Source organism: Pseudonaja textilis, chromosome 3 (genome assembly GCF_049901715.1).
Source record: "Pseudonaja textilis isolate UNSWEBS1 chromosome 3, rPseTex1.2, whole genome shotgun sequence".
NCBI classification, from domain to species: domain Eukaryota; kingdom Metazoa; phylum Chordata; class Lepidosauria; order Squamata; family Elapidae; genus Pseudonaja; species Pseudonaja textilis.
The window spans coordinates 138,278,867-138,293,127 of NC_141992.1; the positions used below are offsets into that span (position 1 = coordinate 138,278,867).

General features: G+C 39.6%; 1 long non-coding RNA gene across 1 annotated transcript; it reads right to left on the reverse strand.

Moving 5' to 3' along the window:
- Positions 1-675: 675 nt before the first annotated feature.
- On the reverse strand, positions 676-7,854 carry LOC148126339 (uncharacterized). Its single transcript, XR_015742605.1, has 3 exons — positions 7,509-7,854; positions 2,201-2,417; positions 676-1,742 (listed from the first exon to the last, which is right to left on the reverse strand). It is a non-coding gene; the product is annotated as an uncharacterized LOC148126339 (long non-coding RNA).
- Positions 7,855-14,261: the final 6,407 nt, after the last annotated feature.

Consider the following 14,261-nt stretch of genomic DNA (forward strand, 5'->3'; position numbering starts at 1 on the left):
ACAAACCAACTATTACCAATAAATGCTAAATAATAATCAATTGTGGATTGCAAACTGAAAATTGTGATATCTGGAAGAGTTCTTAGGGCCCAAATGTTGATATCTCAAACACAAATATGCACACTATCTTACATTTCAGATAATTTGCCCTTAAAACTTCACTTGGTTCCACCCCCACAACCATTTTCTGCCTTAAGCAATAGCCTACTTGGGCTGTATTAGATATAAAGAGGAGAAGTATCTCTTGCAAATATTTCCCTTTTTTTCTTCAGTCAGTTCTTTGTTCACAGACTATTTATTACATTAAATTAAATCAAACCAAATTTTGTTTTAGCTACTTTTTAAAAAGCAAGCTTTTACAGGAAAGAAATGTCAGGAAAAAATGAAGTGTATTTTTTAAAAACGATTTTGAAAAATAAGATAAGTGAATCCTCTTCTGTCAGGTTACATTATTCAGTCACCTACGTGATGGGCCTGAAATGAAAGATAGAGCTGTGGTTTTTTTTTTTTTAAAGACTGCACCAGGCAACAGAGAGAATCACTGTTTATTTTCGCAACAATTTTTTTTTCTCACCACAATGCATCATCACATAGACCAGGTACTTTTGTAGCACCTCTGAAATGAACTTACAAATGAATATTCTCTCTTGAATACAGAGAAACCTGTTTCTGAACATGGATAAGAATATATTGCAATTTATGTGTTTTCTGCTAAAGCATGATTTTCAGCATGTGGCTTTTCTACTTGGGCATCTATTTAATGAACAAAATGCTGTCACACTTTCTATCACAGACTATGCCTGCTATTGCTTATTGCTCTTTGCCATTCAAACAAATGACTGGCTTACTATTGACTACAGTGTGGAGCTATTGCCTATCTTTATATGAAATCAACTTAATTACACAATGTTTTGTACAATACCTCCTTTTTTTGTTGGCAAATCCTTGATAAAGGCTAGAAAATGTGTTGCATATTCAGAACTGTTATCGGCAACTACCGAATTGTATTTTTTTCTTGTCCAAAAATTAAAATCATTTTTTCCCACTTGGCATGGTCATAAAGAGAACCCTCCCCTCCCCTTTGTTATTAATTTTTAACAAGGTTTTATTATTCTTGCTTCCTTTCAAAAAATTAATTCTGAAATTTTTACTTTTAAATATTATTTTTTAATATTTTGATGTTTTATTGTATATCACCCAGAATGCCTCTGTGAGGAAGATGGTTGATTCAGAATATGAAAAATAAAAAAGTAAGTAAGTACCTCAGTAAGTAAGTTTAGGACTTTTCTGAATGATAAAATACCATAATTTAATTCTGTTTCTTAGGGTTAGGGTTAGGGTCTCCAGGGTCCAGGCCCGTAGCTTGCATATCTTTGTTGATGGTGTCTTGCCATCTTTGTTTTGGATGCCTGCTAGGTCGCTGGACATTAACTTCTAGGCAGGAAATCTTGGCAATGGTGGCCTCTCAACTTCTCTATAATTGAGGCCACACCAAAATGTTGTTGAATGGTGTCACTTGTGATGTGGTCAAGAAGGGAGATACCTGATATCCAATGGAGCATTCACATTTCCATGGCATGGAGATAGCTTTTGGTCCCTGGTGTTGCTGCCCAGCATTCAGTGCCATACAGTGCAACAGGGCGAATGGTTGTATAAATCTTAGATTTAAGACAGGCTGGAATTCGTCTGTCACAATTCTGTTTCTTAGCACTGTCCTCATATTATCCCAGTAACTGCAATTGCTGAAAGGAAAAACGATAATATCAAAGATTAGACAACTCCTCTGCTTATTGGCTGTAAACTGCTCAGAGCTGTTTTAAAATGGGTGGCTATGAAAGGGTTTTAAACAAACAAATAAACAAACAACTGTACTTCTTGAATTTTCTAGGCTTCCTGCACACTTTACAGTCATGCCTTGGAAAGTCCAATCTTTTGTGCTGTTTAATCTCTTATCACAAACCTCTCAGAAAATTCTTTATATACTGAGTTATTACCACTATGCAGCTCTGATCCGGTCCTTGTGGCTCCCATGACTTAGACAAATTTTGTAACGTATCATGTAAAAAAAGCTGCCTTTTCTACTATATCTTTCTCACTGGACAAGAAGACATCTCTTGATCCTCAAACTAATCTAGAGTCCTGAACACATGCAGAGTGAACCACAGTGATGTCAAGCCTTTCCCAGCAAGAGGCTTCTTACCATAATGCCTTCATTTATTCCTCTTTGTAATGTATAGACCTCACCAGGTGGGAATTACTGGCAGGTAGATCATTAGGGGTAGCGATTGCAGCCGAATAATAAAATAAAATATTCTCTCTAATGTACTCTTCTATCATCTCAGTATCTATAGACAGCACTTATAGGAGAAGCTCAAGCTGTATCAGCTTGAATCCACGTCTATGTGCTATTCAAATACCTGAATAGAAATAATAAAGGATATCATATATTACTAAATAAAAACAAATCTCTCTCTCTCTCTCTCTCTCTCTCTCTCTCTCTCACACACACACACACACACACACACACACACAGTATAAATCTCAGTATTTATAGTAAGTTGGTTGATTGATTTACCATAAGTCATTTAGCATAAAAAGTATAGATGTCTTCAGCAGACCTTTGTTACTCAGAAATGTAGTCATCTTTAATCTGTTGTTCACATTGTCTTTGGAATAAGACAGACTCTTGTTCTACCTTAAATGCTGCAAAGAGTAAAAAGAAGCATATCTACCATCAAACTCCATAAGTCACTCAACGCTTCTGGAATAACATCTCTTTGAAGCCAACTAAATTGGAATTATCAAAGATCAACCAACAAATCTACGGAGCATAATGAAGGAGAAAAGTAGAGCGCTTAGGTCAGTGAAATAGCTCAAGCTATGACAAAGAGGCTTAGTTACAACTTCAGTGATAGCAAGAACATTTTCACCATTGGTGCCAGCTTCATCTCATAGGATTTGATGGTACTGTATATTAGTCTGTGCACCTTAGACCACCACAAAATCACCACTTGAACAATGTATTATGAGGTAGTTCATTTAACTGATATTTTTTTCTAGTTTGCAGTTTGCGAACCAACATTATTCTTCCATTGTAACACTTTTGGCATGATACGATCCAGCATTCTGAATAAAAAAGCACAAATGCTTTTCATCACAAAGATTATACAGTGCACATGTTGTTGTGTCAAATAAATCGATGCCATTGATGTATACAGTTGTTGCATGTAATTTCTTCTTGCCTTGTACATTTTAATAAATAATAGTGCTGTGCAGAGGTGCAGTTTTAAAAAAGTAATATATGACTCAGAGGTCATGTGGGTGTATACCGTATGCAGCATCTGGAATCTTTTAAAGCAGTTACTGGTATGTGTTTTCTTTTCCTGGGCTCGGACAGATGCCCTCTAAAGATGATGCACACTTCTGGGAAAAGCTGTACAGGTAGTCTTCCACTTGTGACCACAATTAAGCCCAAAATTTGTGAAGTGAAACATTTACTAAGTGAGTTTCCCCCCATTTTATGACCTTTCTTGCCACAGTTGTTAAGTGACTCACTTCAATTGGTAAGTTAGTAAGCGGTTAAGTGAATCTGGCTTGCCCAGGTGACTTTGCTTGTCAAAAGGTTGCAAGAGGTGATCATATGACCCTGAGACACAGCAATGGTCATAAGTATGAATGTGCATAAACGCACCAACATGCCTACTTGTTTCTTTTTTTCTTATATGTATCCATTTCACGTAGTCATAACCATGTTTATACCTAAACCTGTTATCTTATAATTGCTTGACCAATAAAATAAATAAGTAAATCTGAATTTTGATCACATGGTCATGGAGATGCGCCAAAGGGTATAACTGAAAAATGGTCATAAGTGACTATTTTTCAGTGCCGTTGTAACTTTGATGTTCACTAAATGAACTGTTGTACGCAAGGACTGCCTGTACTTGATACTATGTGCAGGCTTATATTCATTCTGAATCACTTTTTTTTTTAATCTTTCAGCTCTTTGTACAACCCTAATGAACCATGTACTTTTATTATATTTTGTTTCTGCACTTATTCCCCAATGCAACTTTTAGCCTGGTTTCTGTAATGTTGAGAATGTATCACTTTGCTACAAATTCTTTTGCTTTGAGCTGTTCTCTTGCAATACCCTGGATATTTAAGCAACAGCATTTTAAAGGGTTTTTTTTCCTTCCCTCCTCTTTAGTTTACTCCATATGCTATTGATTGTGCTCGGTTTTGTGCTTTCCTGTGTCGATTTTCCTTTAAAGTCATGCCTCTTTTTCCTCTCTTAGTCTCCTAGGTAATGCATGTCACTTTAGTTAGCACTACTAAGCACACGTACATTTCTCTCACTGGTTCAGAAAGTGACCAGAAAATGTCCAGTGGTCTGGTAAATGATCATGAAAACTCATGGCTGAGCTAGCCAGAATAAGTCCATGAGGTTGTATGCGTTGTGGGAATACAGGCACGGGTGGGCTGCTGGGGGTTTGCAGGGGCTCGGGAAATCCTCTAGCTAAGATTCTGTAGAGTTTGGAGAACTCCCAAATCCCACTCCTGGTTGGTCCTGCCCAACTGCCCACCCCACCTTCCCTCTTCCAGGAGTCTCTCCGTGGCCCATTTTGGATGCAGATAAGGGCAGGGCATGCGTGGAGGCTTGGGGAGGGTGAAAAACGGGCCTCCCAGACAGAGGTGGCATTCAGCAGGTTCTGACCAGCTCTGGAGAACCGGTAGTGGAAACTTTGAGTAGTTCAGAGAACCGGCAAATACTACCTCTGACTGGAGATTTTACAGTATCCTTCCTCTGCCACGCCTACCAAGCCACGCCCACAGAACCGGTAGTAAAAATAATTGGAATCCCACCACTGCTCCCAGAAGTTCGGGAAGGCCGGAAACAGGCCTGTTTCCGGCTTCCAGAGAAGCCTGGGGAGGCTGTTTTCGCCTTCCCAGAGGCTTGAGGAAATCCTCCGGAGCCCGGGGAGGGCAAAAATATCCCCGCCCCCCATGGTGCAGGAGGCCACACCCACCATGGCCACGCCCACCCAGCAACCAGGCTGAGAACCTGTTGCTAAAATTTTTGAAGCCTACCCCTGAATAGGGGTAGTCCTTGATTTATGACTGCAATTGAGCCCAAAGTTTATGTTGATAAGGGTTTTGCCCCATTTTACATCGTTTCTTGCCAGACTAGTTAAATAAATCATTGCAGTTGTTAAGTTAGTAACATGGTTGTTAAGTGAATCTGGCTTCCCCATTGACTTTGCTTGTCAGAAGGTTGCAAAAGGGGATCACATGACCCCCTGGGACACAGCAACCATCATAAATATGAACCAGTTGCCAAGCATCCGAATTTTGTGTCCCTGGGGATGCCGCAACAGTTGTAAGTGTGAAAAATGGTCATAAACCACTTTTATTCAGTGCCATTGTAAATTGGAATGGTCACTGAATGAACTGTTGTAAGTCGAGGACTATCTGTAATGAATTATACCTTATGGAACAATTCACAAATCTAAGTAGCTGAGTGCTGACTTGAGACGTAAAGAACAACCTTACAAAATGGAACTTATGTCAAGTTTTTCTAGCTATAGAGAATTTCTTCTGAGGTCTTGGTTTGGTGGTAGAGTTGAACTGTGTTTATTGTCATACATGCTACTTATTCTATTTATATAGTCACCCACAAACAAACAAAAAAACCTCGTGAAACATGGGACTTCATCCATTGTTCTACGAGCATCTCACAAAATAAAGGGGTCAAATTACAATACTAAGGTCACATGGGAATGGCTGCATCCTGTTCAAGGAAGCACCAGTGAAAAAGCCTCTATTCTTTGATAGCACCGAGCTTCCGAAACCACACCGGGGTTTTCAGAGCTGAAGAAAGAAGAGGTTCCTCTGCCACTTCAGATTTGTTAGAAAATAATTGCAATTCCCATCTGCTCCAAAACACAATTGTCCAGCGAAGGACGCAAACACACACACAGCCTGTCTTTTGTTCTGACAGTCATTCACCTGTCATGGATCTGCCTGCAAGAAAGCATCACGCTTGTTGTTCCCCAAAGAACCCAGCAAGGAATTTTTTTTTTTTTTAAATTCCTAAGTGGGAGTTTGCTAAGTTTATGCCTCCCGCACAAAACTGGTGGTAGAGAACATCTTAGGAGGTGAGGAGAGGGGAAGGGAGGGGAAAGCTACCTTCTCCGTCTTGAAGAGAAGGCCATTTTCCAGCGAACAAGACATGGCGGGCAAGACAACAGGCCATCTGGCATTTGTACCGTCTTCTCTAGATCTCCAAGGGTTCCCTCCAGGTAGTTCCTGACTTGCAACAGTTCATTTTGTGACCGTTTGAAGTTAGAACGGTACTGAAAAAAGTGATTTATGACTTATTTTTCAACATGACCATTTCACCTATGGTCAGTGGTGGTATTCAATTCTTTTTACTACCGGTCCTGTGGGTGTGGCTTGGTGGGCGTGGCAGGGGACGGCTACTGTAAAATCTCCAGTCAGAGGTGGTATTTGCCGGTTCTCCGAACTACTCAAAATTTCCGCTACCGGTTCTCCAGAACTGGTCAGAACCTGCTGAATACCACCTCTGCCTACAGCCACGTGATCAAAATTCAGATAGTTGGTAACTGACTCATATTCATGATGGCTGCAGTGTCCTAAGGTCACGTAATCCCCTTTGGCGGCCTTCTGACAAGCAAAGTCAATGGGGAACGTCAATTCACTTAATGACCGCATTACTAACTTAACACCTGAATTGATTCACTTAACAACTGTGGCAGGAGAAGTCGTAAAATGGAGCAAAACTCACTTCACAAATGTCTCGCTTAGCAACAGACATTTCGGGCTCAATTGTGGTCGTAAGCTGAGGACTACCTGTAAAATTTCCTCATATAAACACAATTTTATTTTGAACTCCTCCTGTTGCCCCCCTGTGTGCTGCTATTGAATTTGCAGCTTCAAGTGCTGGTCTCTCAGTCACAGACACACACACACACTCACCCTGGTGTAATTATTTTCTTTAATGCCTTCTGAATGCAGCCCCCACCCTCCAAAGGTAGTCAGTTCTGATATGTGTTTATCATGCTCTGGAAACCCCTCCTTTCTTCTCCTGCATGTTACGTGTTTACATGTAAAATATAAGATCATCAGCCGAATCAGAAATTGTACAGGTAGTCCTTGACTTATGACTACGGTTGAGCCCAAAATGTCTGTTGCTAAGCAAGACAGTTGTAAAGTGAGCTTTGCCCCCATCTTACGACCTGTTTTGCCACAGCTGTTAAAGTGAATCACTGCAGTTGCTAAATTAGTAACATTGTTGTTAAGTGAATCTGGCTCCCCCATTGACTTCGTGTTGTGTCCGCACAGCCGCGGACACAGAACAGCCTGCCGTTAGTAGTGCAGGAAAATACAGTTACTTAATTGGCTAACGGCGTGGCAGGCAACCGCTATATAAGGGAGCCCACCAGCCATTAGCCCTTGTTGTGTTGCAGTTGGAATTGAGTGCTTACCAGTAAAACGTTGATTGCGGATCCATTGTCTCTGGCTCCTCCTTTCCCATGACACAACACTTCACTTGTCAGGAAGGTTGCCAAAGCCAACCACGCGTGACCCCACGACATTGAAACCATCGTAAATGTGAGTCAGTTGCCAAGCCTCTGAGTTTCAATCACGTGACCAAGGGGAGGCTGCAACCGTCGTACGTGTGGAAAAACAGTCATGGGTCACTTTTTTTTATGGCCGTTGTAACTCCAAACAGTTGCTACATGAACCATCCTAAGCCGAGGACCCCCTGTATCATACAATTAATTAAGAACTTCATGTTCAGTGCATTCCTCCCAAGTTTCTGAGAGAGGAGGTTCACCCTTCTGTCTTTTAATTTTTTAAAAATCAAAATGCTTTTAGGAAACTAGGCTGGATAGCTTGCATTCCACTAGACATCCATTTTGCATCATTAGATGGATGGGAATTTCTCCCCCCCCCCGCCACCCCTCCGTCCCCCCTCCAGCTGTATATTGGCTCCAGACCATCTCCCAGGCCTGGGAGTGAGGAACAAGAGAAGGATTCATCATTCAGAATCGGAGCAGTGTTTTACCCAGGTTTCAGCTGTGTTGTCCTCAAGTGCAAGGGGGTTCTGGAAATGTTAAATGTAAGTAAATCTCCTAAATGGCCTGGAGGAGGGAGTGGGGGGGGGGGAAGAGAGAACATTTGTGTGTGCCCTCTTTCTTCTTTGGATTTTGCTCCAGGAACTGGCGAGCATCTTGCGCTCTTGTGTTTTTGTTCCCAACCTTCCCACGAATGCCTCTCATTGTCAGGTGCTGGTTACTCAGAGGAAGAAGACAGTCACTTGAGCTCATTACCGCAAGAAGATCCCCAACTTCATTCTTGCATCCCTGTGGAATTCTGGGCAACAAAAGGTATCGGTTGAAAGTTCTTTTAGTGCAAAATTTGGACGAGATGAAAAAGAGGGCAAGAGTTCACATGAGAACGAACCACTGCCAAGCCTGCAAAAACAGCTTGGCCCAAAAGGCAGAGGCTAGCGGTGCAGAGGGGGAAGCCGTTGGATTGAAAGGCGAGTAACCATGGCAAGCCAGGAACTCCATCCTAGAATCTGACTAACAAGGATGGAGTTTCACAGAGCTGCAATTGTTTATGCAAGGCATGACGATACCGTTGTCTCCCGTGAGTATTCTCACAGCTCCGATCCAAAATCCTGAGTGCGGTTTCTTAGACCAGCCAACATTTCTTCACAGTCAATTTGGGGATGGACAAAAGAGAAAGAAAGTACAAAGTTTATTCTAGGTAGTTTTTTGTCTTGGAGACAGTTCCACAGAAAGAGAGGGGGGCAAAATTCATGCCAGACTACCCCCTCTTTTGCTATATGGATGAGGCTCATTTTCTTCTTAGAGCAAAGGAAGCAATGGCTTAGGGGGTCATGATAGCAGCCTTCAGGAACCTTTGTGACTGTTGAAAGAGAAGATGCTGCTGATCCTGAGTTCCCTCAACTAATTTCTCACCTTTGAGGTTGAGAAATCTGTTATCCCATCATTTAGCCATCATATCAACTGGCTTTCTCAAAGGGAAGGGACGCCATCTTGTTTTTTTACCTCAGACCGCAAAATACTTTGCAATAGTTGGTCTGTGCATGGATGTGTTCCTGGTGCCAATCAGTCCAAGTCTTCTTCCATGGGAACAGGAAGCAGAGAGTGAAAGATGGAGAGTTGTCTCTGTTTTGGAAAGGGTGTTTCTGCAACAGTCATCATTTTAGAAAATAAAACCAACAAGTGGTTTGCAGCCGCTTATTGCTGTGGGAATTTGGAGGTTAGGCCTGGCATGAAACAAGGACAAATCTCACACAAAGTAATAACTCACAAAAGCCGATCTGCACATATCAGCAACACCCATCTACACACCTGCACCTTTTGCACACCCATTGTCCTACATGTGCAATGAAAGCTCCCTTGGAAGGAGAATTTCCTTTGCAACTACACTGACCAAAAGATACTTCAAGCATTTGGCATGAGTTAAAGCTGGGAACAAGTGGGATTCTACCAGCTCGCACCTATTTGCTAGAACTGGTTGTTAACATTCTAAGCAATTCAGAGAACCGGATGTTAGAAGAAATTACTGGCCTAATCCTGTAAGGAAGGCAGGAAGGAAACATTCTGGTGTTGCTTATAGAAACTGCCTCTCCCTTAACCCTTATTACATTCCTGACAGGACTTCCTGCCTCAGGAATGTCTCTGGAGTTTTTTTCCCCTCCTTTGCTGGTACTTTGCTTGTGTGGAGTGATCATTCAAAGTTACAATGGCACTGAAAAAAGTGGCTTATGACCATTTTTCATACTTATGACTGTTGCAGCATCCCCACAGTCATGAGAGGCCAGGCGAGGAGATTCATGCCTCGATGTGAGTGATATTGAGTTGGCCACAACCAGCCAATAACATGACCACCAAGCCACACCCACTAACTAAGCCACGCTCACAGAACCGGTTGTTAAAAATTTTTGAATCCCACCCCTGGCTGGGAATACTTAAATTTTCTAATAAAGCAAGAGAGAGGAAGTGAAAAGAGTAGATGCCTTTACTTCCCAAAATTAAACAACTGCAATTTCATATTCATGTTCAAATGCTGAACATAGATGTTTGCTGCTCAGGATTCTTAGGTATATTAGTTTATATTCATGTTTCTAGGCCACCTGCGTCCCTCAAGAGTCATTTACCATCTGAATTCTATATTCCATTTGGATAGTATTTCCAAAATTATTAATGTTATTATTTTATTTGAATTTAATATGGCTATTGACTTGGGGAGGGGGGGCGAGCTTAAAAATCCAGGATCAGTAAAGACATTTAATAACACAAAACATAGGCAGTATTGTTTTTAATATCATCAAGTCAATGTCCCCGTTCATTAAAACACACCGTAATAATGAATGCAACCAACAGAAACTTTATGATTGCTGGGAAAATGTCCTAGAATTCTAGTAATATTTTTGAGAAAATTAAGATCAGTACTGTAGCTTGCTTATGATGAACAAAAGCATAAAAGACACTTCAAAATGGAATGTTCTAGGTAGGAAAACCAGTGAAACTTAAACTTCGTATAAGTTGGACAGACCATGTATTCTCACTAGAACAGTGTTGTGTGGGGTTTTTTTAAGAATTATATTATCATAAAACTTCATCAAGATCTTGCTACTTTAAAAATGATACTCTAGCACTTTCTTTTCTTTTTATCTTTTTTTTCCCCTCTGATCTTTGCTGAATAAGCCAAGATGTGAAAACAGAGAGTTCTATAAGCAACATGCTAAAAAGAATTCAATTCGCTACTGATTTTTTCTTTGAGCAAGCAATCCCTAGTGGGTTGACAACATCAAATGGGAATTTTGGACTCTTCATCTGTTTTTTATTGTATTCATGCCTTGTTCTCATGGTAGCTTTCCATCTTGAATTGTCCTCTTGTGTTTTCGTAAAGACTTTCTTACCCCTAGCTATTGCTTAAGTCTTTGGGAGAAGCAACACAATAAGGAAAAAGACCACATTTGGTTACATGTATATTTGTAAGCATATTTTTAATATGTGGAAATGAGAAAATCATGTATGATGGTAAAATCATTATTCAACTAAAAATTAAAATTTGTAAAAAGAAGCAAAATGAGCACAGGAAAGATAGACTTTATAAATGAAAAGATTGTGTAGACCTTGTGTGGATATTGTGCAGATATGAGCTGTGGCAGTGCAGTGGTTAGAATGCAGTACTGCAGGCTATTTCTGCTGACTGCTGGCTGCCAACAGTTCAGCAGTTCAATTCTCACTGGCTCAAGGTTGACTCACCCTTCCCTCCTTCTGAGGTCAGTAAAATTAGGAACCAGATTGTTGTTGGGGGCAACATGGTTACTCTGTAAATCACCTACAGAGGGTTGTAAAGGACTGTGAGGCAGCATATTAGTCTAAATGCTATTGCTATTTATTCTTTCCTCTTAACTATTTGCTGAGATTTTCTCCCGAAGCATAGCCATTGTCGGAATGCCCAACTCCTGATTTTTAAAAAGGGTGACATAAGTGTTACATGTGTTTTAGCTTATGACTAAGTCTCAAAATCCATAACAAGAAAAATCTTATTCTGAGCTGATACCTGTACAAAGTAGAATGCAACCATCAACTAAGGTTGTTCTGTTTTCATAAAATGGAGGAAAATAAAGTGAGGTTGACAAAGCAGTAACATAGAATTGATGCCTTGCATTCAGCTTTGGGCATTTTATTGATAAATTCTTAAGTACCAACCTCACAATAAAAATTGTTATGAGTTTCTAAAAATTATTCTCCAGTTTCTAAAATGTGTATGCATTTATAGTGGCTTTGTTCACTGATGGCCCCATTATTATTCTTTTAAAAAATATTGAATCACAGCATTCAACATGTGCTCATTTTTCAATAAATTTCCCACACTTTTATATGTTAATGAACCAAAGAAGATTGTACTACAGTGCTCTACATTTTTTCTAATAGAAACACCCAGTAAGTTGTGCTTCCTTTTCACCAAAGTTAAAGTGTTGGCTTGGATGGAAATAAATGAGCAGAGAAAAAATTTGACAGGACTTTTCTTTCAAGGAATGGAGTTTTTTACTTCTTCAGTGTTGCATCCTGATTGCATCACTGTTGGGTAGAAATCTATTCAGCTTGGGACAGTTCCCCCTTTCTCGATGACATCTCCATCCCAGGGTTGTCTGACCTTGGCAATTTTAAGATCTATGGACTTCAACTCCCAGAATTCCCCAGCCAGCCATGCTAGCTGGGAAATTATTGGACTTGAAGTTCCCTGGCTTTAAAGTTGTCAGTGTGAGACAACTCTGCTCTACTCCATCCTAGGTTATCTGGAAAAGCTATTTGATGACATACATTGCTTATAATAGAAGAGCTAGGAAAACCTTCCATAAATACCCTTTATTTCCCCTATGCTAAGTTTGATCCAGTAATTTACTAGAATGCACAAATGTAACTAATATATTAACAACTAACTGACTAAAAATCATATAATTAACTATCAGAACAATCTATTGACTACATCAGAGTGCTTCAATAAACTCCCAAGTCCTGCTAGAAGGGCAGAAGGAGCAAAATACAGCAACTATTGACTGTTGGTATCTTTGAAGGAATATAACCTCTCAACTATAAGCAAAGATAGAAAAATTGACTGGATCCGTTAAATATGGTGTTTAAAAGAGCTTTGATTGGAGAATTGCTATCACTTAGACTTTGAATTCATGATATTTATCTCAACTTGCTCTAGTGCAGCTCAATCTGCTAAAAGTATAAGAGACTGGCTGGGTGGGATGTTCGAAGAGAGAACAGTGGACTCAGAGTCTACTGGATTTTCCTAGGTTAAAGCCCCAATACCTTCACATCTTTACTTGAGTCTTGGTGTCTTGATGTCACATCATAATAAATGAGCAGAAGAAGCTCTGCAGGAATAGAATAATTTAGCAGAGTCTCTGCAGAATATCTGAACAAATGCTGATTTCAAAGATAAACTAGTAAATATTTGGGAGGGCTGACAAAAATTGTGAATATATTCATAAGTCTGGAAATGGAATGAAAGATTATTTTTTGAAGAAATTCATTTTATCAGATCATTAGATGACACCAATATAAGAACCATTGTAAATGTATGCTTTTATGAAGGCATTTATTTTTAACTTAAACTCAATTTCAGTTATACTTTATGTGCAAAATAATTCTCTCTTCCTCCCTCGGTCCCTCCCTCCCTCCCAAAAGGGATTACTGAAATATCCATGTCAAAAACAATTGATTTTTACAGAATCTTTACTGAAATCTCTTATTAATGTTTTACTAATTGAACTTCCACTGGCACACAGGGAGTATGTGCCAGACTATAATCCTGAATATTAGCCTGTATTAATTTGTACTTGATCTCATATCCCACAAGAAAACAAAAAGCAGATGTCAAACTCTATTGAACTCCTAAGAATTATAAAGCTAGTTTCCAAAATGTAACATACAGAAAGTAAGTTTGTCTGGTCGTTTGATTTGGGTTCAAGAACAATCTTTCCTATTGCGATAGATGTGATTGAATTATATGTATGTATATATATATATATGTATGTATATGTATGTAGCATTGGCTTTGCTGGGTATTTTCCACGTCATAGTAGTTGTGCTTTTAAAGTGTAGCGACGTTTCAGCAGAATCTCATCTGCCATCATGATGATGGCAGATGAGATTCTGCTGAAACTTCGCTACAACTTTAAAAGCACAACTACTATGATGTGGGAAAGTACCTGAGCAAAGCCGAATGCCACACATGTAAGTACCTGCAAAAACTTAAGAAAACACACACACACACACACACACACACATATATAAATATATTTGTTTTCTTATATTTGTATTCATACATGCATATATGTATACACACACACTTAGAAGCATTTTCAAGTAGTTTAGAAAGTAGGCACATTTTTAATATTTAGTTATTGTGAATTGTCCCTAGACTTGATGAATCAGTATTTTGCTTTCTGATAGCTGTTGTGTTCACCAATGGTTTATATAATGACTGAAATTTCTACAAACAACTCTGCAAAAGTAATAATAAAATTGTTAGCCTAACTAACAATTTTTAATGCAACTAAACCCCCCCCCCTCCCGCTTTTTGGTTAAACAATTCCAAATGTTGTTTTCATTTGCATTTCTAAGGCTGGACTGCAGAGAAAATAGATTTGAAAGGATGAGGAAGTCTGATAA